The sequence below is a fragment of the Saccopteryx bilineata genome, chromosome 4 (assembly GCF_036850765.1).
Source record: "Saccopteryx bilineata isolate mSacBil1 chromosome 4, mSacBil1_pri_phased_curated, whole genome shotgun sequence".
NCBI classification, from domain to species: Eukaryota; Metazoa; Chordata; class Mammalia; order Chiroptera; family Emballonuridae; genus Saccopteryx; species Saccopteryx bilineata.
Genome location: NC_089493.1, coordinates 63476918 through 63504815, shown reverse-complemented (window position 1 = coordinate 63504815; position 27898 = coordinate 63476918). Strand labels below are relative to the sequence as shown.

General features: G+C 39.8%; 1 protein-coding gene across 5 annotated transcripts in view; it reads right to left on the bottom strand.

Moving 5' to 3' along the window:
• ZNF280D (zinc finger protein 280D) overlaps positions 1-27898 on the bottom strand; it is a 141405-nt gene that overhangs the window by 92511 nt on the left and 20996 nt on the right. For 4 of the 5 annotated variants that reach the window (XM_066276144.1, XM_066276142.1, XM_066276140.1 and 1 more), the window contains one exon: positions 5964-6009. The gene's annotated coding sequence lies outside the window, so the exon portion shown is untranslated. Of the gene's footprint in view, positions 1-5963; positions 6010-15510; positions 15530-27898 lie in introns of those variants that run through there. The other variant, XM_066276143.1, reaches the window with a different exon arrangement.

The window sequence follows — 27898 nt, the reverse complement described above, 5'->3', positions numbered from 1 at the left end:
AGGATAGAAAATGTGAGTACAAAGTAAGTTTCAATCATATACCTAGAATATGATTATATCTACTAAAATGATTTCACTTAGACCCTGGCCAGTTGGCTCAGTGGTAGAGTGTAGGCCCAGCGTGTGGAAGTCTAGGGTTCAATTCCTGTTCAGGGCACACAAGAAAAGTGACCATCAGTTTCTCTACCCCTTCCCTTCCCTGTTCTCTCTTTCTCTCTCGCTCTCTCCCCGTCCTACACCCATGGCTCATCTGAGCAAGTTGGCCCCAAGAACTGAGGATGGCATCATGGCCTCACCTCAGGTACTGAAATAGCTCGGTTGCCAAGCAATGGAACAACAGCCCCAGATGGGCAGAGCATCACCCCATAGGGGGCCTGCCGGGTAGATCCCAGTGGAAACAGAAGCAGGAGTCTGTCTCTCTATCTTCCTGCCTCTCACTTCATAAAAAGGAAAAAAAAATTTCACTTAACCACTATCTGGTGAAAAAGGTACAGTATTAACAAAAAGGAGATAAACTAAAAATAAGAGACAATACGTAGGGCTGCCCTCTGGCAACACACATTTCCCACCCACCTCTTTTCTTCACCCCTCCGGCACATTCCCTTTATCTCTCTTTTTCTCCTAAACTCCAACAGCTCTTTTGTTGTCTCTATAACTTGTTTCCTGAACCCATTTTTTCTCCAGCTCACTTTTTCTACCTCTGTGACTTTCTAAGTAAACTTTTGGTTATTGTTAGGAGCAGGAGGAGAGGTTGTGGATATACCAGAAAAACTGAACCAAATTCAGAAATGACCGGCACAGAACAAAGCAGGAATCAGGTGTTGGGTGAAAATAAGGGAACAAAATGAGGCTTAATCATTCAGAGCAAATTTCTCACCTGAAGATACAGAGCAAAGAAACATCCTATATGTTCTAACCAAACAGAGAGCTCCCAGGAAGCATTTTAGTGCTTACTCTTAAATATGGATGGTCTTTCATTCCAAAATCAATACAACAGATTTTTATAAAACTAAGCAAATAAAACATGAATATTATTAATTACTAGATAAAAGGAAGGAGAAAAATACAGTAAATATGTCTCTCCACTATGCTATTCTATGTATATTATCATATTAATAGCATATTACTGTGCACATCAGTGAACACTATTATGGTAATCATAATCAAAACAATAAATATTGCTTTAATCAAATGCTGAGGTATTACATAACATGAAAGGAAGGGTAGCTATAAGAAAGCAAAAATCAGGCCCTGGCCGGTTGGCTCAGCGGTAGAGCATTGGCCTGGCATGTGGGGGACCTGGGTTCGATTCCCGGCCAGGGCACATAGGAGAAGCGCCCATTTGCTTCTCCATCCCACCCCCCTCCTTCCTCTCTGTCTCTCTCTTCCCCTCCCTCAGCCGGGGCTCCATTGGAGATAAGATGGCCCCAGCGCTGGGGATGGCTCCTTGGCCTCTGCCCCAGGCGCTGGAGAGGCTCTGGTCGTGGCAGAGCAACGCCCCCCCCAGGGGCAGAGCATCGCCCCCTGGTGGGCAGAGCGTTGCCCCTGGTGGGCGTGCCTGGTGGATCCCGGTCGGGCGCATGCGGGAGTCTGTCTCTCCCCGTTTCCAGCTTCAGAAAAATACAAAAAGAAAAAAGAAAAAAAGAAAGCAAAAATCAGCCCCCGCTGGGAGGCTCTGCAAATAAAGCATCCAGCCAGCACACCAAAGGTCACGGGTCAGACCACCACCACCATCAGGGCATGTGTGAGAAGCAATCAATGAGTGCACAACTAAATGAAACAACTAAGTGAAGCAACGAGTTAATGTTCCCCCCACCACCAAACCAATGGAAAAAAAAGTTTTAAAAAGCAAAAATGGCCTGACCTGTGGTGGTACAGTGGATAAAGCATCGACTTGGAATGCTGAGGTCACCAGCTCAAAACCCTGTGCAGCCTGATTAAGGCACACGCGAGAAACAACTGCTAAAAGTTGATGCTTCTCTTTCTTCCCAACCCAAATCAATAAATAATATCTTTTTTAAAAAAAAAAAAAAGCAATAATCATCATAAGAACATTATTTTTAAAAATGGTTAAAAATATTACACAACAGACAGAACACATATATATGCTCATCTGCATTAAAGCCACTCTTCAAGAAATTATGGTTAAGCCATTGCAAGCCTTTTCAAACTGTTTGACTTTTTAAACTATATAAATATCATATATTGCTTTAAGCTAAGATAGAAGCATAAAGAGAAGGAGGGGAAGGAAAAGAAAATACTTTAGTTTAGGCCCTAAACTAAAGTTAACAGCAGAGGAGATAGATGTAAGTGGTACTTAACTAGATGTATGAAATGAGTTCATAGAAGACTACCAAAGAAAAAGAATACTCCCAGGGTTCAGCCTTAGATAATAGTATTTTTAAGTTACCATTTAAATATAATCATTTCTGAAGGTAATTTTTTATTTTATTAAAGTAATGCCACTTCTATTTTTAACTCAAAGTTAAGAAAATGTTTTACTATGGTTTTAAAAGATACTAAGTGAGCCTGCACGATGGTGGCACAGTAGATAGAGCATTGACCTGGGATGCTGAGGTCCCTAGTTCAAAACCCTGATGTTGCTGGCCTGAGCAGTTTCACCAGCCTGAACCCGGAGCCACTGGCTTGAGCACAGGATCATCAACATGATCCCAAGGTAGCTGACTTGAAGCCCAAATTGCTGGCTTGAGCCAGGTATCACTGGCGTGGCTGGACCTCTCAGTCAAGGCACGCATGAGAAACAATCAGTGAACAACTAAAGTGCAGCAACAATAAGTTGATGTTTCTCATCTCTCCCTTTCTCTCCCTCTTTAAAAAAAAAAAAAAAAAAAAACACTAAGTGAAACAATACCGTGAGAATAGAATAAAAAGGAAATAAATACCTTATCAAATGAGGTGCTAAAATTTTATAATTATTTCTTCATCCCCAAAATTTTTTTTTAAAAAACACAAAACTTTTCTCTCTGGAAAAGAGAATAGGCAGTGGTTGTCAGGGGCTAAGAATGGTAGGGGGTTTAGCTATAAAGTGAAAAGAGAACATTGGGGGGGGGGCTGTTTTATACCTGTTTGGTGGTGCTGGTTACATGGCTGTATGCATGTCAAAACTTGAAGAAGCCCTGGCCAGTTGGCTCAGTGGTAGAGTGTCGGCCTGGTGTGCAGAAGTCCCAGGTTTGATTCCCAGCCAGGGCACACAGGAGAAGCGCCCATCTGCTTCTCCACCCCTCCCCCTCTCCTTTCTCTCTCTCTCTCTCTCTCTCTCTCTCTCTCTCTCTTCCCCTCCCGCAGCCAAGGCTCCATTGGAGCAAAGTTGGCCCAGGCACTGAGGATGGCTCTGTGGCCTCTGCCTCAGGTGCTAGAATGGCTCTGGTTGCAACAGAGCGACACCCCAGATGGGCAGAGCATTGCCCCCTGGTGGGCATGCTAGGTGGATCCCGGTCAGGCTCATGCGGGAATCTGTCTGCCTGCCTCCCCATTTCCAACTTCAGAAAAATACAAAAAAAAAAACCTTGAAGAAATGTATACTAAAAAAGGGTAAATGGCACTGTATGAGAATTATACCTTAATTTTTAAAACAACTAAAGTCTCTCTTCCTTGTCCAGAAAAAAAAAATTCCCTGCTTTAAAATGGTCACAAATCATTTCTTGACTTACCATTATTTAAATGGTTAGTAGTCCACCTATGAAAAAAGGCCTTCTCATTTTCACAAATGTCACAAACATAATGAACTGACCCCCTTTTTCCTAAACTATATTAATACGGTTATTATATATATTAACTTTATTATACAAAGTTCTTCAAGTCAGCCTGACCTGTGGTGGCGCAGTGGATAAAGCATCGACCTGGAAATGCTGAGGTCGCCGGTTCGAAACCCTGGGCATGCCTGGTCAAGGCACATATGGGAGTTGACGCTTCCAGCTCCTCCCCCCCTTCTCTCTCTCTGTCTCTCCCTCTCCTCTCTAAAATGAATTTAAAAAAAAAAAAAAAGTTCTTCAAGTCAAATGATTATAAATATTATTATACGTCCAAGGCCAAAAACTGAGCTCCTTGAGAATATATTTCCCGCTCCACTACACTTAGGCATTGTATATATTAAGTAGTATATAATAATCTATGGACTAGGAAACTAGACAAAGTAAGGCAATGCCTAATTTTTTAAAAAATTAGAAAAACTTTGTATACTGATAAAAAATTTCATTTATTTCCAGTTGGTATTCGTTATGAGCTGAATTGTATTCCTCCAAAATTCATGTTTTGGAAGTTCTCAATGCCAGTATCTCACAATATGAATATCTCTGAAGACAGGGTCTTTATAGAGGTAATGAGTTAAAATGAGATTACTAAAGTGAGAGCTAATCCAGCATGACTGGTGTCCTTAAAAAAAGAAATCAGGACACATATACATATAGAGAGGTAAGACCATATGAAAATATAGGAAGCACATGGCCATCTATAAGCCAAGAAGAAAGGCCTGGAACAGATCTTCCTTCATGACCTCAAAAGAACCAACCCTACCAGCCCCTCGATCTTCTAGCGTCCAGAATTGTGAGAAAATAAATTTCTATTTTTTAAGCTCTCCAGTCTATGGTACTTTGTTATGGCAGCCCTACCAAACTAATACAGAAGACAGTGGATGATGGACTTCCTCCATTTTAACAGGATATGCCATTGTCAAATACTACAGTAGTTCCCATAGGTATTAACATTTCAAGACCTCCAGTGTATGCCTGAAACCAAGGACAGTACCAAACTCAATACATAGAGTGAGGCAAAAGTAGGTTTACAGTTGTTCATATGGAAATAGTATAATTAATAAATAATAATACAAGAATAAACTCTGTGTTTCACATACTCACAACTCTAAACCTACTTTTGCACCACCCTGTATACTGTTTTTTTTCTACATATATTTATGATAAAGTTTAATTTATAAATTAGATAGAGATTAACAACTAATAAAATAGAAGTGACAACAATATAGTATAATAAAAGTTATATAAATTTCATCTTTCATATTGTACTGTATTCACCCTTCTACTTGTAACATACTACAATGCCTACATGATAAAATGAAGTGAGGTGAGTGATGCAGGCATTGTGACAGCATTAGGCTACTATAAGGGTTACTTGAACACAAGCACTGCAAAATGTCGACAGCGGATTAATAACTGAGATAGCTACTTAAGTGACTAATGGACAAGTAGCATTATGCAGAATGGACCACTAGACAAAGGGATGATTCTCCCAGGGTGGGATAGAGCAAGACAATTCGATCATGCTACTCAAAAATGCATTCAATTTAAAACTTATGAATTGCTTATTTCTGGAATTTTCTATTTATATTTTCAGACTGTGGTTGACTACAGGTGATTGAAACCACACAAAGTGAAACCCCAAAGAAGGAGCAACTACTGTATATCCAGGCTATATTGTTAGAAAACAAAAAAATTTTAAGACACATAATAATAGCTTTATGATTTTTTTGAAATAATTATTGTTTTGTCTAAGCATAGGAGAAACACATGTGATTATGTATATCAAACTGATAACAGTTATCAGTGAGCTTAGGGAGAAAACACTTACCTACTTTACTTTTTAAATTTCCATTATTTGTTTTTATGTAAGCATCTGTTACTTAAACAATTCTAAGATTTTATCTTTAAGGAAATGTGCCTACCTCTCATCCTCTCTCCTCAAACAAAGTTATCAATACATAAGTCACATCACGTATAATAGTATCAGTGTGACAGCTATAATTACTTTTTGGCTGAAAAGTGTTGTTGCCCATCAGGTTGAAGAGCTGACTCTTTGTAAATTGTCATCTTAGTACTAAGACATGACATCAGTCAATTTTATCAGTCACTTCATGTAATGCCAAATATTGAAACACAAAAGTGGGAGGAAATTCAGAAATTCTTGGTTCTAATTTTGATATCCAAACTCACCATGTGACTCCAGACAATACAGCAAGTTATATCTCAGTTTTCCTTCCTATAAAATAAAATACATATGTAAGAGTGAATGTCATTAAATTGAATATATACATATTTAATCTCTTTTCTTTTAGAAAGCTCAATTTTTAAGTTTGCTATGCTTGACATATACATATAACTCACATAATTGGTTCATTCTGAATGAACCCAAATCTAGTAAGTAAAATGATCATTCCAATAAGCACTTACTGCTTAAATAAGTCTGAATTATTAATTATGTCTTAGTGCATTCTTTTGAAAAAATGAGGAATCACCTCATAATGTATTAAGTCTGAATTTTCAAATGTTAAGTGGTATTAATCCTTGATTGTCACTTATTCTTATTTCAGATATAAATAAAATTATTTCCGTGAGAACACATAATTTCACATAAATTTTAGTTTATATATTTCTGGTTTTTATCAAAAAACTTATTTAAAAAAGAAAATTAGTTGGATATATTATATCATATATGAATTCATTCAAAAAATAAACTATTCTAGCCCTGGCCAGTTTGCTCAGTGGTAGAGCATCAGTGTGCATGTGGAAGTCTCAGGTTCGATTCCCTGCCAGGGCACACAGGAGAAGCACTCATCTGCTTCTCTACCCTTTTCCCTCTCCTTTCTGTCTTTCTCTTCCAGTCCCGCAGCCATTAGAGCAAAGTTGGCCCAAACACCGAGGATGGCTCCATGGCCTCCACCTCAGGCACTAGAATGACTTTGGTTGCAACAGAGCAACGCCCGAGATAGACAGAGCATCACCTCCTAGTGGGCATGCCAGTTGGATCCCAGTCAGGCACATGCAGGAGTTTGTCTCTGTGCCTCTCTGCTTCTTAGTTCAGAAAAATACAAAAAATAAAAATAAATAAAATAAATAAGTTATTCTTTGCCTTTCATATGCAAGGTAATGTGCTAAGTTTAATGGAAAAAAACACAGATCAGTAAGTCATATTCCTTGCTCTCAGAAATACACAGTCTAGTATGTCTATAATTCTTTGGGCTTGAAAAACTAATGTTAGAATAAACATCATTTAAAAACACACTTGAATTGCTTTATTTTTTTTTTGTATTTTTCTGAAGTTGGAAACGGGGAGGCAATCAGACAAACTCCCACATATGCCCAACCGGGATCCACCCAGCATGCCCACCAGGGGGCGATGCTCCGCCCATCTGGGGCGTTGCTCTGTTGCGACCAGAGCCATTCTAACGCCTGAGACAGAGGCCATGGAGCCATCCTCAGCGCCCGGGCCAACTTTGCTTCGATGGAGCCTCAGCTGCAGGAGGGGAAGAGAGAGACAGAGAGGAAGGAGAGGGGGAGGGGTGGAGAAGCAGATGGGCACTTCTGTGTGCCCTGGCCAGGAATCAAGCCCGGGACTCCTGCACACCAGGCCAACGCTCTAACACTGAGCCAACCGGCCAGGGTGGATTGCTTTACTAAAAACAAGAATGTATTTCCTGGATTAATACACACACAAAATCGTAACTTTTAAAAAATATAAAATTTTTTGTATTTCTATTTTTGTTACAAAGCAAAATAGTTCAAATATTAGACAGTAGAAACCTAAAATACTGAGATACATAGTTAATTCAACCTTCACATTACTCTTTATACTCAGGCTGACAAAGCAAGTTTTCCACTTTTTCATTTCCATGGTATTTGGCATGAACTGAAATAGTCCACAGGGGAAAAACATTATTTTAACTTCAAAAGTAACTGATATAAATGTTTGAGCTATACTATCACTAGAGACTCTAGCACCTATTATTGCTGCTTATTAATCTAACTTTTTTTCTTTAATTCAATTTATTGGGGTGGCATTGGTTAACATAACTATACAGGTTTCAGGTGCCCAATTCTACAACGTATCTCTATACTATACACCACATTATGTATTCACCACCACCCTCAAGTCAAGTCTTTTCCATCGCCCCCAAGTCAAGTCTTGTCCTTCACCATTTATCCTCCCTACACCCTCTTTCATCCCACTCCAACCCTAGCAGTTACCACACTGTTATCTGGGTCATGAATAGAGATAACATTTAAGATAACCTACTTCAAAAGCTTTAGGACTATAGCAGCTCCTTAGGGACCCTAAATTAATATACTTACAAACACACTAAAAACTTGGAAATCCTCAAATGCAATTAGAACCATAATTTCACCCTACAGCTGCATTGTAATAGAGTAGCCACTAGCCACATGTGATTATTTAAGTTTAAATTAATTAAAATTTAAAATTCAGTTTCACTAGCCACATTTCAAATGCTCAAAGCCACATATGGAGGATGACTACTGTACTGGACAGTAAGGTACAGAATATTTCTACTGGACAATGATGGTTTAAAGAATCACTGCATATTTCATCCTACTTACTAAAAACTTTCATGGATTCCTTTGATATCTAGCCACTGGAATATGCCAAAACCATCACTATTCAAACTTCTTGCCCTGGCCGAACAGCTCTCAATTGGCTGAAGCATCGTTTCAAAACAGAGGTTGCTGGTTCAATCCTTGGTCAGGGCACATACAAGAACAGCTTGATGTTCCTCTCTGTCTCCCTGCCTCTCTCTCTAAAAAAACCTTTTTCTTAAGTTAAAAAAAAGAGAACTTCTTAAAAGTCACCATTTCAGAATTTTGGTGGTAAGGCATGAAATTCTATTAAGAATTAAATCAGCCGCCATTTGACCTGTGGTGGCGCAGTGGGATAAAGCGTCGACCTGGAACACTGAGGTTGCCGGTTCGAAACCTTGGGCTTGCCTGGTCAAGGCACATATGGGAGTTGATGCTTCCTGCTCCTCCCCCTTCTCTCTCTCTCTCTCTCTCTCTCTCTCTCCCCCCTCTCTCTAAAAATCAATAAATAAAATATTTTAAATCAGCTGCCATTTGAAGTGGATTATCCAGGAAATATATGCAGTGGGAATCTCAAAGCTCTAAAGGAGTTCTGGCTCCAAAATAGCCAGAAAAAGAGAACACTCTACTTCAGCTACTGACTTGGATAGAAATTTCATGCCTATGATTTATTTTTTAATTTATTTATTTACAGGAGGAGGGGAAAGGAGAGAGGGGCAGAGAAAAAGAGAGCAAGGAAGAGAGGGAGAAGGGGGGAGATAAGAGGGAGAGACAGAGAGACAAAGACAAACATCAATTTGTTGTTTCACTTATTTATGCATTCACTGGTTGATTCTTGTATGTGCCCTGACTGGATGGAACCCACAACCTTGGCGTTTGGGGACAACACCCTAACCAACTGAGCTACCCACCAAGTCTCATGCTCATGTTTAATATACCCGTTTCTTTAGAGAAAAAAAATTCCGAATTATTGACTTTTTAATCAAAGACTTTTTAATTAATTCACTTTGAGACTGCTACCGTAAATAATTATGATTCCTATTTTATATTTTTTCAGTTATGTATCTAAATATTTTAAATAATATTTCTATTAAAAAGTTTTTTAAGCCCTGGCCGGTTGGCTCAGCGGTAGAGCGTCCGCCTGGCGTGCGGGGGACCCGGGTTTGATTCCTGGCCAGGGCACATAGGAGAAGCGCCCATTTGCTTCTTCACCCCCACCCCCTCCTTCCTCTCTGTCTCTCTCTTCCCCTCCCGCAGCCAAGGCTCCATTGGAGCAAAGATGGCCCGGGCGCTGGGGATGGCTCTTTGGCCTCTGCCCCAGGCGCTAGAGTGGCTCTGGTCGCGGCAGAGCTTCACCCTGGTGGGCGTGACGGGTGGATCCCGGTCGGGTGCATGCGGGAGTCTGTCTGACTATCTCTCCCCGTTTCCAGCTTCAGAAAAAAAAAAAGTTTTTAAATAAAAATGTGAGTCTAAATTTTAATTGCTTGAAAAAATTACTTTTATCCATCAATAATCCAGATGCAATGTCACTGTGCTAAATAATAGAGGTAATACATTTGATCTAGTACATAGTGAACACTATAGCACAGGAGCACAGGTGTGCTATGTACTATATTCCTATTTGCTCTCTGATGAGAAAATATTAAACAATTCCACAAACTACTATCAAATCAGAACATGAAAAAGAACAGTAAGCTAGTAGCCAGAAGAACCAAGTCATAGCCAAATCACTGCCACAAATTTTAGTCAAGTCATTTTACAAAGTGGGTCTAAGCTCTTAGATCAAATGAATGACCCCTACGGTTCAATTCAGCTCTATACTTTATATTTCACTGTTAACTGCAAAATTGATTTTTTTTACATTGTAAGCAACTGTATTATTTTTTAAAAATACCAAATAGATCTGTGAACAGTTTAACATGGTAATTACAAGATTTCAACCAACTTCCAATATTTCCATACATAGTGGCCTCTAATTGTGCTCCATAAACTGTATATTTTAAACATTTATTAACCATAAACAGGGAAACTTACTAAAGAATAAATACCAGATTCAAATTCTGACAACCACTTACTAGCTGTATGACCCTGCACAAGTTAATCTCTGTGTCTTGCATTACCATATATATATATATTCAATATATATATATATATATATTTTTTTTTTTTTTTTTTTTTTTGAGAAAGAGAGAAGGAGAGGGACAGACAGGAAGGGAGATATGAGAAGCATCACCTCGTAGTTGTGGCATGGTAGTTGTTCACTGATTGCTTCTCATATGTGCCTTGATGGTGGGGAGGGCGCTACAGCCAAGCCAGTTACCCCTTGCTCAAACCAGAGACCTTGGGCTCAAGCCAGCGACCACGGGATCATGTCTAGGATCCCATGCTCAAGCTGGTGAGCCTGTGCATAAGATGGTGATCTGGGATTTCAAACCTGGGACTTCAGCATCCCAGATTGATGCTCTATCCATTACTCCACCACAGGTCAGGCACTATATATATATATACCTTATATCACAGTTATAATGAAGACTATATGACATACATAAAGCATAAGCTCAGTGCCTGGCACTGAGAGAAATCACTCAATAAATCATAACTATTTTTTACTCTGAGCTCAATTCCATTTTAAAGAACTCTTAGAACAGATTACAACTTTGTTATTATAATGGAATTTATAAGCTATCAGCTGAGCATTGAGAAATCATTTGGTTATATAAGGTCTTCCTTATAGTCATATTTGTCACAATGAAATATTAGTTTCTGGAATGTGGCTATCAAATCTATCTTTGGCGTATTTTCATGGTTTTAAAAAAGCATTTATAAACTAGTTAAAAAAACACATAACAAAAATATTTCAAGCCCTCATGTAGACATAATATACCCACAATTTATCAACATGGTTAAATTATATACACATGGTTAAAATACATTTTAATCTCATAAAATTAAGTACCTAATTCAATACTACCAACATATAAATGCATAAAAAATAACATTTAAAGTGTTTATAGTATTTTCATTTTTTTAAAAAAGTGCTTTCATTCCACATACATTCTCATGTTTCAATTTCTAAAAAAAATCCTTTTTAAAAATGAGTAGGTGGTAAGTAGAATACAGCCGTGAATGTGAAGAATCCAGTAAATGCTTAATTTTTCCATCTCTTCAGACTGTAAAAGTTGGAATTATTTAATGAAATAATCCAAGAAACCACATTATAATCTTTGTGTTTTTTTTCTCATCATAAAAACAATGTTTTAATTGGAGGTTGCACTCCTAACCAACAAGCTGGCAACACCAAAACCAGGTATGATTAACTTAACATAAAAGGGAAAATACAAGACAAGAAAGTAATATATTTATATTAATTTCAAATAGTAAAATCTTATATTCAAAATAAGTGTAGCATATAAAAATAAAGTTCAACCTATTTAAATTTAGTCTAAAATTAACATGCTAGCCAAAAGAAACATTAAAATTTTAACAATTTTGCTTATATTCTTAGAAGTTTTTTTAGTGGAATGATCTGGATGACACAGGGTCATTTAAACACTGTCCAGAAAAGTTTGATGTGTTTCTTTTTTCCTCTCTCAAATTTCCCAAGAAACCAGGCATTCATATAATTTCACTAACATTGAAGCTTTATGGAGTTTCATTTCATAAACAGTTTCTTTTTCTATAATTTACTGATTTGAAAGCGAGAGAGACAGAGGAAGAGAGAGAGGGAGGATAGGGAAGGGAACATTAAATTGTTGTTCCACTTATGTATGCATTCATTGGTTGATTCTTATATATATACTCTGACTTGGAACTGAACCTGCAACCATGGCGCACCTAGAGAGTGCTCTAACCCAGCTAGGGCCTAAACAATTCTTTAGTCTTTGTCATTAGGGTGGCATATTGAAATAAAGGTCTATAATTTTAGAAATCAAAGCTCAAATAAATAAAGCTATAAGGATTCAAAGTGGGTTCTTAACTGTAAATAACAATATATTTCCAACCCTAGTTTTGTGATCTCAAGAATTTCCAACTATCGCCTGACCAGGTGGTGGTGCAGTGGATAGAGCGTTGGACTGGGATGAGGAGGACCCAGGTTCGAGACCCCCAAGGTTACCAGCTTGAGCGCGGGCTCATCTGGTTAGAGCAAAGCTCACCAGCTTGGACCCTAGGTCTCTGGCTCAAGGAAGGGGTTACTCGGTCTGTTGAAGGCCCACGGTCAAGGCACATATGAGAAAGCAATCAATGAACAACTAAGGTGTCACAACAAAAAACTAATGATTGATGCTTCTCATCTCTCTCCATTCCTGCCTGTGTGTCTCCATCTGTCCTTCTCTCTGACTCTCTCTCTCTCTCTGTAAAAAAACAAAAATAAACAAAAATAAACTTTAAAAAAAAAGAATTTCCAACTATCTCAAGGAGATACTATAAAATTAACTTTAATTTACTATTCATTATCTAAAAGCACACAATCTTTTGAGGAAGTCTTTTTTTTTTTTTTTAGAGCGAGAGAGGGAGAAAAGAAAGCGAGAGCAGGACAGATAGGAAGGGAGAGAGATAAGAAGCATCAACTCGTAGTTGTATCACCTTAGTTGTTCTTTGCTTCTCATACATGTACTGACCGGGGGGGCTCAAGCCGAGCCAGTGACCCCTTGCACAGGGAGTAACCTTGGGCTTCAAGTCAGCAACCTTTGCGCTCAAGCCAGCAACCATGGGGTCATGTCTATGATCCCATGCTGAAGCCATCAACCCATACTGTTCAAGTCAGATGAGCCTGCACTAAAGCCAGCAACCTCAGGGTTTTGAACCTGGGTCCTCAGTGTCCCAGGCCAACAATGTATCCACTACTCCACTGCCTGGTCAGGTGAGGAGGAAATCATTTTAAAAACACCAATTTTATATAATCTTAGTATCTATCACTGATTGATTTCATCATGGAAATTAATTTTAACAGGATTCCAAAAGCAGAGAATGCTGGTGCCGACTTTCACATAATAAAACAAATCATACAAATGGAAACCTTACACCAGGGGTCCCCAAACTTTTTACACAGGGGGCCAGTTCACTGTCCCTCAGACCACTGGAGGGCCCGACTATAAAAAAAACTATGAACAAATCCCTATGCACACTGCACATATCTTATTTTAAAGAAAAAACCAAAATGGGAACAAATATAATATTTAAAATAAAGAACAAGTAAATTTAAATCAACAAACTGACCAGTATTTCAATGGAAACTATGGGCCTGCTTTTGGCTAATGAGATGGTCAATGTGCTCCTCTCACTGACCACCAATGAAAGAGATGCCCCTTCCGGAAGTGCGGCGGGGGGGGGGGGGGGGGGGGGGGGACGGACAGATAAATGGCCTCAGGGGGCTGCATGTGGCCCGCAGGCCATAGTTTGGGGACCTCTGCCTTACACCCTAAGCAATAAGCCCATATATATTTGAAAGACAGACCCACAACTAAAATTTGATAAAATTTAGGTCTTTGAATGTGAAGTTTCATAAAAGAATTAACTTATTAAAATTTTTATTTACAAACATTAAGTAGATCAGTAGCTCCTATTATGCCAGTTATTTTTAAGAATGCTCTATTGTTAGAAAACTAAAAAGTTGGTTTTTAGAATAAGTTCAGTTGTTACTGTTAAACACCAGACATATTCTTCAAAAGGGCACATTTCAACCACACAAAATGTACAATAGAAACAAAAGATCACTAGCAGCCAAAATACTACAAAGTATCAAGAAATCATAGAAACTTCAGGAAGCATCTACTCCTGTATATGCCTTGACCGGGCAAGCCCAGGAACAGTTTTATTTTTTAAGTAACGGAGAATATTGATAAACATAGTTTTATTTTTTAAATAAACCAAAAACTTTAAATGGCATTTTTTAAAAAGATTATATATTCAGGAATCTTAACAGGCAAACAGAGAAGAAGGGCTGGCACTCAGTCTTGAAAAAAGTGGCCTACAATTGAGATCAGAACTAGGACAGAGAAAATCCAGGTCTTGAACAAGTTGCCCTAGCTATTTCCAAGAATAAGGCTCAATTCTCCTGTCCACCACTCTTACAAAAAAAAACTTCTTTCTCTGAAGGTGAGTATTCAAAGAATTACCACTTTAATTTTCTGAAATTAGGAGAAATCCAGATGAATTCCTTAAAGTCTGAAGGGGATCAGAATATGCCACCCCATGGCCATGACTGTAACTAATGATGTTTGTACAACCAAAAATTGTTTTGTGGTTTATGGAGAATAAAATTAACTACTAAAAAAAAAAGAATATGCCACCCCAAAATGTCACTTTGGCATAAGGATTGTTTTGAGCTGAAGGCAATTAAGAAACAGAAAACACAGAAAGAGCTCTCTGCCCTCCCCGTTTCTAACAGCAGGACAAAATATTTCCTGTTGTGAGGTTTCCCCCCTTCCCCTCTCCCATCATACCAGGAGGAAAAACTACCATTATCACTGGAAACAGAATGTCAGCACCAAGATGGGTCTGCACAAACAAACCTCACTAAAATAACCCTTATCTTCCATTCATTTCCCTTATATTAAGGTGACCAACTTTTTTATAATGAAAAGGAGGACAAAAATAAATTGAAGAAAACAATATCTTAAAAGAAACATTTTATTCATTGCAACTATAATACACTATATGATAAAGGTATAAAAACTTTTGTAATATTTTACACTGTAATTATGCTCACATGCCTATTAATTTTTAATAATAATTATAAGAAAAAAGTATTCATTTAGATACAAATATGTCACATCATATGCAGTGGATCGACTGCATCGATCGATCGAATACAAACATTTACAGATTAGTCTTCCAATATCAAAAAGGAGGACATGTAGGACACTTTTCGAGGGAGGACAAAATTTACAAAAGAAGGACTAGCCTCCCTAAAGAAGGACGATTGGTCACCTTACTTATATGTATGTTTACCTGTTGTCCCAGTAGAGTTCAAGCTCTACCTCGATCAGGGTCCCTAATTTGACTTCCCCATGCAGTGGGACACTCCTGCTGGCAGCCTCTTTGAAACTACTGTTGAGGTGGCTACGAGGATTCTATTTATCAGTGCCAACACTAACTGCCACCAGAGGAAAGGCATGAGATCGATACATAAAGTTAGTTGCAAGAATCACACAGGCAATTTATTACTCACAAATCCCTTTGGAATGCCTGGGTACAGCTTAAGGGGGCCTCATTGGCGTGCTCCTCTCGGCTGTCTTTGGTCAGAGCTCAGAGCTGCATGGAGACAGTTCACATTCACGTTGGAATCTGGGCGACTACCTCAGCAGGGGAGCCCTCAGCTTTAGTACCTTTTCTGACCAAAGCCTTCTAACAGGTGTCAATCTGCAGGATTATCACCTCAAACTACCTTTTTGGGGGTTCCTCACAGGAAGCCCTTTTTATGTTAATCTACTGAAATGTTACATCAAGCCACTTTTAAGATGTTCTTAGGGAAGCTTCTTGTTTATGTTAATTTTAAGAGTTATAACATCAAGCCACTTCTTATCTATGTATAACTTCACACGCACACTAACTGGGCCCTGCTCAAAAGTTAGACTGTTTATCATACTTGTACACACTATATTAATTCCTATCCAGGCAGCATAACTTTAATTTCCTTAATTGATTTTAATATTATCTTAATTACTTTTATATATCTTCCATGTTTTTCTATATTTCTATATATTACTATAACATTGTATTACAACACCTTCCTTGAAATTACTACTCCTTAGAAGTCCAAACCCCTAAATTCTGTCCTACTTCTCCACAAATTTATCATCCTTTGTTAAAATGGTATACATAAACTCCAGCGCCTAAGCTTACCTTGTATCTTCGTTTTTCTTTCTATGTAGACCTTCATGAACATAAAAACTAAAATACTAACATCAAAAAAACTTTATACCTTTTCACCTGTTAATTTACAGGTCCTAGGCACTTTATGTAAGAGAATAAAGGAAAGGAGATTTTCAGAGGGCAAAACAATCCTCCATGTTCATGAGTTCAATCAGATTTCCTAAAAACAATAAAAATGCTTCATAATATAAACAAGACTTAAAAAATAAATAACACTCAATCATTTTCTATCTAACACAAGGCAGTCCTCAACACTGCACAGGATGTGAAAAAAGTTCCTACCTCACCCTGGCCAGATAGCTCAGTTGGTTAGAGCATCATCCCAAAGCACAGAGGTTGCTGGTTCAATCCCCAGTCGGGACACATAAAGAAGCAGATGTTCCTGTCTCTCTCCTAGTCTCTCCCTTCCTCTAAAATTATTGTTTATTCTCTCCCTTCCTTTAAAATTTTTTTTGGCTCTCTCTAAAAGTCAATAAAATAAACATTTTTTTAATCTTAAAAAAAAAGCCCTGGCCAGTTGGCTCAGCGGTAGAGCATCCGCCTGGCGTGCGGGGGACCCGGGTTCAATTCCCGGCCAGGGCACATAGGAGAAGCACCCATTTGCTTCTCCACCCCCCCTCCTTCCTCTCTGTCTCTCTCTTCCCCTCCCGCAGCCAAGGCTCCATTGGAGCAAAGATGGCCCGGGCGCTGGGGATGGCTCCTTGGCCTCTCTGCCCCAGGCGCTAGAGTGGCTCTGGTTGTGGCAGAGCGACACCCCGGAGGGGTAGAGCATCGCCCCCTGGTGGGCGTGCCAGGTGGATCCCGGTCGGGCGCATGCGGGAGTCTGTCTGACTGTCTCTCCCCGTTTCTAGCTTCAGAAAAATACAAAAAAAAACAAAAACAAAAAAACAACAAACAAACAAAAAAAAAGAGTCCCTAACTCAAGAAATCCTCTAGTAGGAGGATTATGATAAATACGTGTCATATAGAACAGGGCACGACAGGTGTAAAAATAAAACTATAAGTGTTACTCTACAGCAGAGGTTTTTGACAAGGTGTTGGAAGAAACCATAGAAATAAGAAATATGCAAAATTCTGTGCACATTTGTACATTTTCTGGGAGTATCAAATTCTCATACAGGTCTATGAACCAAAAAGGCTAAGAATTTCTCGGTCAGAGAGTTAAAAAAAAAAATCACATCTAGCCGTGGTTGGCAAACTCATTAGTCAACAGAGCCAAATATCAACAGTACAACGATTGAAATTTCTTTTGAGAGCCAAATTTTTTAAACTTAAACTATATAGGTAGGTACATTGTTATTAACTTAATTAGGGTGCTCCTAAGTTGGCCAAAGAGCCGCACTCAAGGGGCCAAAGAGCTACAGTTTGCTGACCACTGAAGGGAAATATGGATATATTCTACATGAAAGAAACACACATTAATCCTTAAAGGAATTCTTTTTGTTAGTTTTTTTAAGTAAAAATGTTCACTAAGAATGATTCAAATATACAAAAGTATATGGAGTAAAAAGTATGAATTCTTGCCCACTGACATCACTGCTTCCCGAAATGAGACATAACGAACTGTTTAACTCAGCGGTTCTCAACCTGTGGGTCGCGACCCTGGCGGGGGTCGAACGACCAAAACACAGGGGTCGCCTAAAGCCATCGGAAATATATTTTATTTAAAAATGTATTGTATAATAAATATGTATTTTCCGATGGCGTTAGGCAACCCCTGTGTTTTAGTCGTTCGACCCTCGCCGGGGTCGCAACCCACAGGTTGAGAACCGCTGGTTTAACTGAACTTAACCTTTCTCAAGACTGAAACTGGTTTAATGACAGAATGCTCTATCAGCCTAATTTCTGGAAGTGAAACTTCCAGGGAAGTTATAGAGGGCAAAACTGTGGGGGTTCAGAACAAGCTACTCCAAGATGAGTCTCTATGAATGGCAGATTATTTTGAGCTAATGGCAACTTTAGCTGTAGGCTCAAAGAAACATCTGTCCCTCCCTTTACCTGGAAGAATTTGGAACTAAGGGCCTACCTAGCCCATAAGAGATTATCAGAGATAATTTCTTGTAACCTATCTGTAAGTGCAATGCAAACTTCTATTTACTAAATGTCTGTCTAAGAAGAACAGACAGACAGACATAAGAAGAAATCCTGCAGTGACCCTTTGAAGCCCCCAAGGTGCATCATTACCTCATCCCTAGCTCATGCCTTAGGTGTACTTCAGTTTCCCTTTCTATCTCTGAACCTCTCCTGCATGTAGGGTTCTCTGACTCATATATGTAAAATTCCTATACATATTATGTATTAAATTTGGTTATTTTCTCTTAATAAAAATTAAAAGTATGAATCTTTATTCCCTCTCCTGGCCTACCCCCAATCCTGCTCATCTGAGTTTGGTGTGTGATACAATGGATAATAATAGTGATTGAAGATACAGTAAGGGTTATAATTAAGGGATAAAAAGAGTATCCCAATGCCTTATATGTCTTAACAAAGGGCAATATTCATAGCAATGTTTGGCAAAGACCAAACTGTGTACAGATTAAATTTACAGATAAGCAAATAGCATAGTGTGTGTTAAATAACAAACAAGGCTTTCAAAAGATCTCAACAAGTTAGAATGAATGAATGGGAAAATCTAAACTTTTGTATTTGCTCAAAAAAACAAAATTTAAAAAATATAAATTGAAGATGTACTACTTATCAGTTTTGGTTACCAGTGACCCAATGAGTCAGAAGGTCAATCATTTAAAAAGAATATTAAATAAAATATGTACTATGTGTGAGACAGGAATACAATGATCATAAATTAAGATACAGGTCTTGCACTCATGAAGCTTACACTGTAGAGACAGGGACAAACACTCATACAAAGAGATGTATACTGATGATAGTAAGGTTATGAAGGCAATGGACATGAAATTTAAAAACTCAGAGTAAGGAAATTAGATTTAGCTAAATAATCAAAACTGGTTTCCTTAAGAAAGTAATGACTAAGTTGTTATTTGAAGAATAAGTTGGAGCCTGACCTGTGGTGGTACAGTGGATAAGGTGTTGACTAGGTGGCCAGTTCAAGGCCCTGGGCTTGCCCAGTCAAGGCACATAGGAGAGAAGCAACTACTATGAGCTGATGCTTCCCACTCCTCCCCCCACTTTTCTCCTCTATCTAAAATAATGCCTGACCTGCGGTGGCGCAGTAGGTAAAGCTTCGACCTGGAAGGCTGAGATCGCCGGTTCAAAACCCCGGGCTTGCCTGGTCAAGGCACATATGGGAGTTGATGCTTTCTGCTCCCCCCTTCTCTCTCTCTCTCTCTCTGACCCCACTCTCTAAAAAATGAATTAATAAAATCTAAAAACAAATAAATAAATAAGATAGTTGGAGTTACCTAGGAAAATAGGAAAGGGAAGAAAGCAATCCAGGCAGGAACAGCATGTATAAAATATCTACGGCACAACAAATATGAAAAACTACAAAGAAACCAATTTGGAAAAGAGAAGCAAGGGGTTACTTATATGGTAGGAGGTAAGATAGGACTCAAAGCTGTACCTTGGAGACCACATTAAGAAACTTTGTTCTTATCCTAAACAGCAATGGAAAGCCACTAAATAGATTTTAAGTAAAACTCATAACAAAGTTTGAGTCTAAAATCAAAGAGATGGTGGTTTTATTCTATTCTGTTCTAATCGATCCCTATTTGGAATATTATGTATAAATAATAAAAAAAACCTAACTCAACTGGCTTACGCAAACACATACTGGCACATTTATAGAACTATTGTAGCTACAGACATAATTTTTTAAAAGATTTTATTTATTCATTTTAGAAAGGGGGGATAAAAGGGGAGAGCAGGAAGCATCAAGTCCCGTATGTACCTTGACCAGGTAAGACCAAGGTTTTGAACTGGCAACCTCAGTGTCCCAGGTCGATGCTTTTATCCACTGTGCCACCACAGGTCAGGGACTATAGACATAATTTAAACAATGCTAGGCAAATCTGGTTTTTCCCTCTCTGTTGGCAGGGCTTCACTTCCTCTAAGTTGATTATATACTCAGAAAGGGTTTCCCATTGTGAATGACTAGCAACTTCAATTTAGCACCTTAAGAGTTTCAAGTTCGGGACAGTAAGAGGACCAGTTCTGATTGCTGTTGATTGACTTAGCTAAAGGCATATGTTTCCCTAAGCCAAACACTATTGCTAAGGGAATGTGACAGGTTTAATGCTAGATCACATACTACATCTGGAACCAGAGGTAGAGACTCAACCAAAACAAATAAACAAACAAACAAGGTAAGGGGGATAGGTCCCCAAAGGAAAACCAAAACATGTTACCAGGTAAGGGTGAATGAATGTTGGGTAGCAAAAACAACAAATGTCCACTATAAATAAAAATTAGAGCTGTGTCTAGTTCAAAGGACTAAAGATATAACCTAGGAAACATGAGATGTATGGCCAGTCGCCTGGCCTGTACAGGTTCGCACTTGATTCAGAAAGATGGTAATGAAACAACCGGAGCTAAGAACTGGTGGGTCATTACCTTTAATCCTAGCTTACACCCGGCAGGCAAGAAATACACACAGTGGGAAAATACTTCCCTTTCCATTCAGGGCTCCCAAAGCCACTGACTTATCGGAGTTTCTTAAAATCAAAGGTTTCTACCTCACCAGCCCTATTCACCTCTGTTCCCTATCTCCTTTTCTCTGCACAAACTGGCTTCTCCTTCAGCACTCTGCCATCTTGGCTGCTTCTCCTCTCCTCCATGTGGCCTTTCTCTACTCTCCTCTAGCATAGGCTCCTCTGTCCCATTTTATATATAAATCAAAACCTTTAATCCAATATACAAACAAGGAAGTCTCTGATACAAAGCTACTTACCTGGGGCATCAATTGTGATTCCTCATAAGAGTGCACCACCCCCTATCATGCAACAGTCAAGGTTGTAGGGAAAAGCTTAGCCTTAAAACTAAGCGTTAGGCTATAAGGACCCTGCCTGCTTACTGCCTGTCCCCCACATCCAATGCAAACTATAAGCGAGCAAACATATAATTATATTTCATATTTGCAAACTTATTTGATCCACACGAGGCTATGGGACAAGGGTGGTAGAATAAAAGCTGTTTACAGATACTTTCACGTTTGTAATGAGAAAGAAGCAAAGAGGGTGACGTTCTTTGTGGCTCAAGTGATAATAACAACAATACTATAATACTTACTTTGAATAAACTAGAGAATTTCACTCCTAATGCTGAGCTTCAACACAACTATTACTATTAACAACTCATTATATATTACTCTAAGTAATAAATTATAAAATATAACAATTATCATTAACTAACATTAATTAAATGCATAATTTTATCTAATCCTCTGTAAAGCCAGTAGCCAGGGCCACCATCAGAGCAGCCTGGCACATGCAGGTTCGCACTGGATTCAGACAGTTGGTAAAGAAACAATGGAGCCAAACACTGATGAGCCATCATTTTTAATCCTAGCTTGCACCCCGCGGGCAAGTAAAAAACACACACTGGCCTCCAAAACCCACTCACATTCAGGGCTCACAAAGCTACTGACTTATCCGAGTTTTCTAGAATCAAAAGTTTCTAGCTCACCAGACTTATTCACCTCTGTTCCCCATCTCCTTCCTTCTCCCTGCACAAACTCTGCACAAACTGGCTTCTCACTCAACACTCCGCTATCTTGGCTGCTTCTCCTGGCCTCTTCCACGTGGCCTTTCTCTGCTCTCTGCTCTCTGCTCTCTAATGCTAATCTCAGGAACCAAGAGAACAAGCTCCTGTTCTGCCCCATTTTATAGTGTAGATTCATAACCTTTAATCCAATATACAAAATAGGGAAGTTTCTAATACAAAGTCACTTATCTGGGGCATGATGGGATTATACCACCCCACATCAAAACAGGTGGGAAAGGCTTAATCCTAAAACCAAGCCCCAGGCTACAAGGATCCTGCCTGCCCACAGCCCACAGAGACACACATTAATATCACCTGGGCAACGGCCTCCATGTGGGCAGCGTTATCTTTAACAAAGTGAGCATAATACATTTTATCTGTCCAACATCCTCAAAAAGCTCTATGAGGTTGACACTATTATTATGCCCACATTACATAAGTACCTTGTAAGTACCTTGCCTTACAGCAAGAATTCAAACCCAAGCACTTCAAAGGCCAGAAATTTCAGCCACATGCAGTTTGTCTGCACCAGGAACATGACCAAAATTACAGAAAGACAGATTTCATCTTAATACTATAAGAACAAAACTATTAGCAGTTAAAATATCAGTAAATAAGATAAACGCAAGATGTAATAGATCACTAAACAGGGAAAAAAGATCATTTTCAAGTGTTGCAGGAATGCAGGAAGTGACTCCTAGAGGACAAAAGAAGCTCAACTTGCTAAAGGAAAGGGGATTTATTTAGCCTGCTGTTGGGCAGATAAAATGTATTATGCTCACTTTGTTAAAGATGGCGCCGCTGCCCACATGGAGGCCGTTGCCCAGGTGATATTAATGTGTGTTGGGGGCAGGCAGGATCGTTGTAGCCTGGGGCTTGGTTTTGGGATTAAGCCTTTCCTACCCTTTTTGATGTGGGGCGGTACAATCCAATCATGACTCAGAAGTGACTTTGTATTAGAGACTTCCCTATTTTGTATATTGGATTAAAGGTTTGGAAGCTACACTATAAAATGGGGACTGAGCGGGAGGTTGCGCTCTTGGTTCCTGGGATGATTATTAGCATGAGAGAGCAGAGCAGAGAGCAGCGGAAAGAGGCCATGTGGCCAGGAGAAGCAGCCAAGATGGCGGAGTGCTGAGTGAGATACCAGTTTGTGCAGAGTTTGTATCTGGGATAAGGAAGGAGATGGGGAACTGAGGAGAATAAGGCTGGTGAGCTAGAAACCTCTGATTCTAGGAAACTCGAGTAAGTCAGTAGCTTTGAGAGCATTGAATGTGAGTGGGTTTTGGAGCCCAGTGTGTGTTTTTTGCTTGCCGGCCGAGTGCAAGCTAGGATTAAAGATGATGGCCCACCAGTTTTTGGCTCCATTGTTTCTTTACCGACTGTCCGAATCCAATGCGAACCTGCATGGGCTGGGCTGCTCTGATGGTGGCCCTGGCCGTGGCTTCTGGCTTTACACCTGCAAAGTAATGTGGCCTAATAGGCTTCAAAACACAAGCTCCCTGAAGTCAGATTTCTTATCTTTTTTTTAAATATTTTATTTATTGATTTTTTAGAGAGAGAGGAGTGAGAGTGAGAGAGAGAGAGAGAGAGAGAGAAGGGGGAGGAGCAGGAAGCATCAACTCCCATATGTGCCTTGACCAGGCAAGCCCAAGGTTTCGAACCGGCGACCTCAGTATTCCAGGTTGACGCTTTATCCCACTGCGCCACCACAGGTCAGGCCAGATTTCTTATATCTTATACACCTTTTCAGTGTTCATGCACAGGGTGCGTGATTCCTTTGTCTGAAAACATACGTAACCCTTTTAACCCTCGTGTCTCGGGAGGGTAGGGGACATAAGGGAAGTTTCAAACCATTTGTCTTCACTATTTACAAATCTTGTTTTTCTTGTTTTGTGCTGAAAGTTGTCCCAGGAAGCTGATAAGGGAACTGTAATTAAACTTGCTGACTCAGTCATTCTTGCAAGCATTTTCCCTCCTCACAAGATCCCCAAGGATCCTTCTAAGCCTGATACTGTAAACATAAAATGCTAGCATAGGTATGTAAATTTTTGGTTAGAATGAAAGAAGGGGGATTTGTTATTATTTCAGTTAAACAAACTTGTCCTAAATGAGAATGTTGAACTATGAAACTTCATTTTGGAATTATCAATGAAATATTTTGGCAACCAGCCTACTATACCTAAGTATTTTCTAGAAACTTTCAAGTACAATGTAAAGAACAAAGCAGGTGAGTTGAAGCTCAACACTGAAGATGAAACTCTTGAGTTTATTTAAAGCAAGTAAATTCCTGCAAAAAATAAAGTAATAGGTAATGATTTTAAATAAAAAATAGTGTGGCCAGCAGTCGCCGCCATCGTGGCCATTCACATGCAGGTTCTCATGGTATCTGGGTAGACAGTAAAAAAACCGTAGAGCCAAAAAAGGGTGGGCCATTATGTTTATTCAAGTCTCCCACAGGCCCACGAGCAAACACACTGGGAAACACCTCCCCTTCATTCAGGGCTCCCAAAGACACTGACACATTCTCTGGTTCCACAACCAGGAAAATCTTCTCCAGTTTCTCTCAGGATCAAAGGCCCCACCAGTCTTCCTCAGCTGTGGTTCCCCATCTACGCACCCTCACTTTCCTTGCCAACAATGCTTCTTCCTCAGCACTCTGCATTTTCTCTGCCCTCACTCTGCAAACATGGCTTCTCTCTCCTCTCCCCTTCTCCTCTTTCCTTTCAAAATTTTCTGACAGAAAACCTCTCCTCCAGCAAACATTAGCAAAACAATGGCCCCTCCCAAGCAGGAAGGCAATCTGCAACTTCACAGACCACAAATACCTGGTGTTGCCCAACTCCCAATGCAAACTGTAAGCGAGCAAACATAAAAATCATATTTTACAAACTTATCTAACCAGCAAATAGAAACTACCTTTTTTTTGAGAGGGGGGGGCAGGGAGAGAGAGACAGGCACATTGAGTTGCTCCTGTATGTGCCAACCAGGAAATTGAACTGGCAACCTCCACACCCAAGAATGATGCTCCAACCATGACAGATATCTGGCCAGGACTTAATTTCTTTTTATTTATTGTTTCAGAGAGACAGAGAAAGAAAGAGAGAAGGAGGGTGTATAGCCATGGCCACCATCAGAGCTGCCTGGCCTGTGCAGGTTTGCATTTGATTCAGACAGACGGTAATGAAACAACAGAGCCAAGAACTGGTGGGCCATTACCTTTAATCCTAGCTCGCACCTGGTGAGCAAGTAAATACACACAGTGGGAAAACACTTCCCTTTCCATTCAGGGCTCCCAAAGCCACTGACTGATCTGAGTATTACTAGAATCAGTTTCTACCTCACCAGTCCTTATTCACCTCTGTTCCCCATCTCCTCTTTGCACAAACTCTGCATAAACTGGCTTCTCCTTCAGCACTCCGCCATCTTGGCTGCCTCTCCTCTGCAATGCTGATGGCAGGAACCGAGCGAGAGAGAGCCCCCAGTCTGCTTCATTTTAGAGTGTAGAAAATTAAAGCCTTTAAGCCAATATACAAATAAGGAAGTCTCTGATACAAAGACACTTATCTGAGGCATAAATGGGACTCCTCATAAGAGTGCACCACCCCACATCAAGCAACAGTCAAGTGTGTGGGGAAAAGCTTAGTTTTGACATGGTCTTAGTATTAAAAGGGTGGGAAAGGCTTAGTCTTAAAACTAAACTTTAGGCTATAAGGGCTTTGCCAGCTTATAGCCTGTCTCCCACACCCAGTGCAAACTATAAGTGAGAAAACATATATATCATATTTACAAACTTATTTGACTAACAAAGGGGATGGGAGAAAGCATTCATTTGTTGTTCCACTCAGTCGTGCATTCATTGGACCAGGTGTCCCCAAACTACAGCCGGCAGGCCACATGCGGCCCCCTGAGGCCATTTATCTGGCCCCCTGCCGCACTTCCGGAAAGGGGCACCTCTTTCATTGGTGGTCAGTTAGAGGAGCACTGTATGTGGCGGCCCTCCAACGGTCTGAGGGACAGTGAACTGGGCCTCCTGTGTAAAAAGTTTGGGGACCCCTGCATTGGATGTTTCCCATGTGTGCCCTGACTGGGGATCAAACCTGTAACCTTGTCATTTCTGGAAAACGCTCTTAACCAACTGAGCTAACCAGCCAGGGCTAGAAACTACATTTTAATAAACTTGTTTGATGGTTTAATTCAGAACTCCCAATATCAGGATGTACTTCACAGACACTGATTCACAGCCAATATATCAAATATTAAATCCTAATGATAAATCAACTTTTTAGAATTTTAACATATTTGTTAACATGAAATTTTTAAAGCTAATATTAATGAGAATAAAGCCTGTAGAGATAGATCCTTTTTTAGTGCCTTTCTTACCATAAACTACTGATGGGTTAATTTAATACATGAGAACACAATTTTTTTTAATCTCCTGCATAAACTATACCTGGAAATAACACAGTAAGGAGGAGAATAATATATGTATATATTTGTTACCAATTATGTCTGTATTATGAAAGATAAAATAGTTTGTCAGCTGTCACTGTTGTTTTCTTGTAACACAATATGGGATAAAGTGTAGCAAAATAATCTCCATAATAAAAAGGAAGTCTGTGCTTCAGCAAACTGCTTAAATCTACAAATCAATCAAATCAGCATCTACTTAACAGAAACCCTTTTTTCACAACAGGGATGAGGAATCTTTCCTAGCACCACCTCCACTTCAGCCAAGTAAAACCCCCTGCTGATCTGGATTCAGACTGCAGATCTTTCGCTCTACATACCACTGTCAGGCAAAACAGCTGAGTACAGCAGGGTGGCCACTGTATATTCCTCAGCACAGAATTCTGCTAAAGGAGTCCATCTGAAACCCCAACAACCCTCCCTAGCCAAATCAAATTACCGTTTCTTCATTTTCATTTTCCTTATCTTGAATCTATTTAAACACAATTTCTTAAAATATATTCCTCAGTAATTTTCTGTACACCAACAGACTGGTTTTCTACCCACCTTCCCCTTTTTAACTCTACAGATTCTCCATATTCTCTTCTTTCTTAAATAATGTTGTAAGGCCAGGGGCAGCTGCCATGTAAGGCCATGCATATGCAGGTGGAGCCAAAAAATGCTGGGCCATTCCTTTATTAAAGTCTCGCACCAGGCAATGAGCAAACACGCTGGGCTCCCAAAGCCACTGACACATTCCCCGGTTCCACAACCAGGAGAATCTTCTCTGGTTTCTCCTAGAATCAAAGGCCCCACCAGTCTTAGCGGAGCTGGCAAAGCCCCTCACCTCTGGTTCCCCATCTGCACACTTTCTCTTTCCCTGCCAAACTGGCTTCTCCTTCAGCACTCTGCATTCTCTCTGCTCTCACACTGCAAACATAGGCTTCTCTCTCTGCCTCTTCTCCTTCTCTCCTTTTCAAAACTTTCCTGCACAAAACCTCTCCTCCAGCAAACATTAGCAAGACAATAGCCCTTCCCAAGCAGGAAGGTAATTTGCAATTTCACAGACCACATATACCTGGTGGTGACCAGCCTCCAATGCAAATTATAAGCAAGCAAACATAAAAATCATATTTTACAAACTTATTTGACCAACAAATGTAAAATCAAGTTTTCCATAAAGTTTAGACCTCAGCCCTACACAAATTGCTTCCTAAAAGACAAATCTAAAATTCCATAGTCTTACCTGTGAGGTTGGTGGGCAATGGAGGAAGGTCACCTGAGGAACCAGACCCAGGAACTTAGGCTAGAACCGCCCACACCCATGTGCGCCAAAAGAAACTTCCCAGGAATCCTTTGGAAAAGAGCAACCGTCTGCCAGCCAATGAAATTTTGCCACGTCATACTACCTTGACCACCCTAAATGACCCCTTGAATTTCCCCCACGTGGATTCCCCCATGCGACTTCTCTGGCCCCTGGCCCCCAGACCAGAGAAACTCATCAGGTGGGATGCGCTGTACTAAATAAAGCTTTTGCTTATTCACACTTCGTGGCT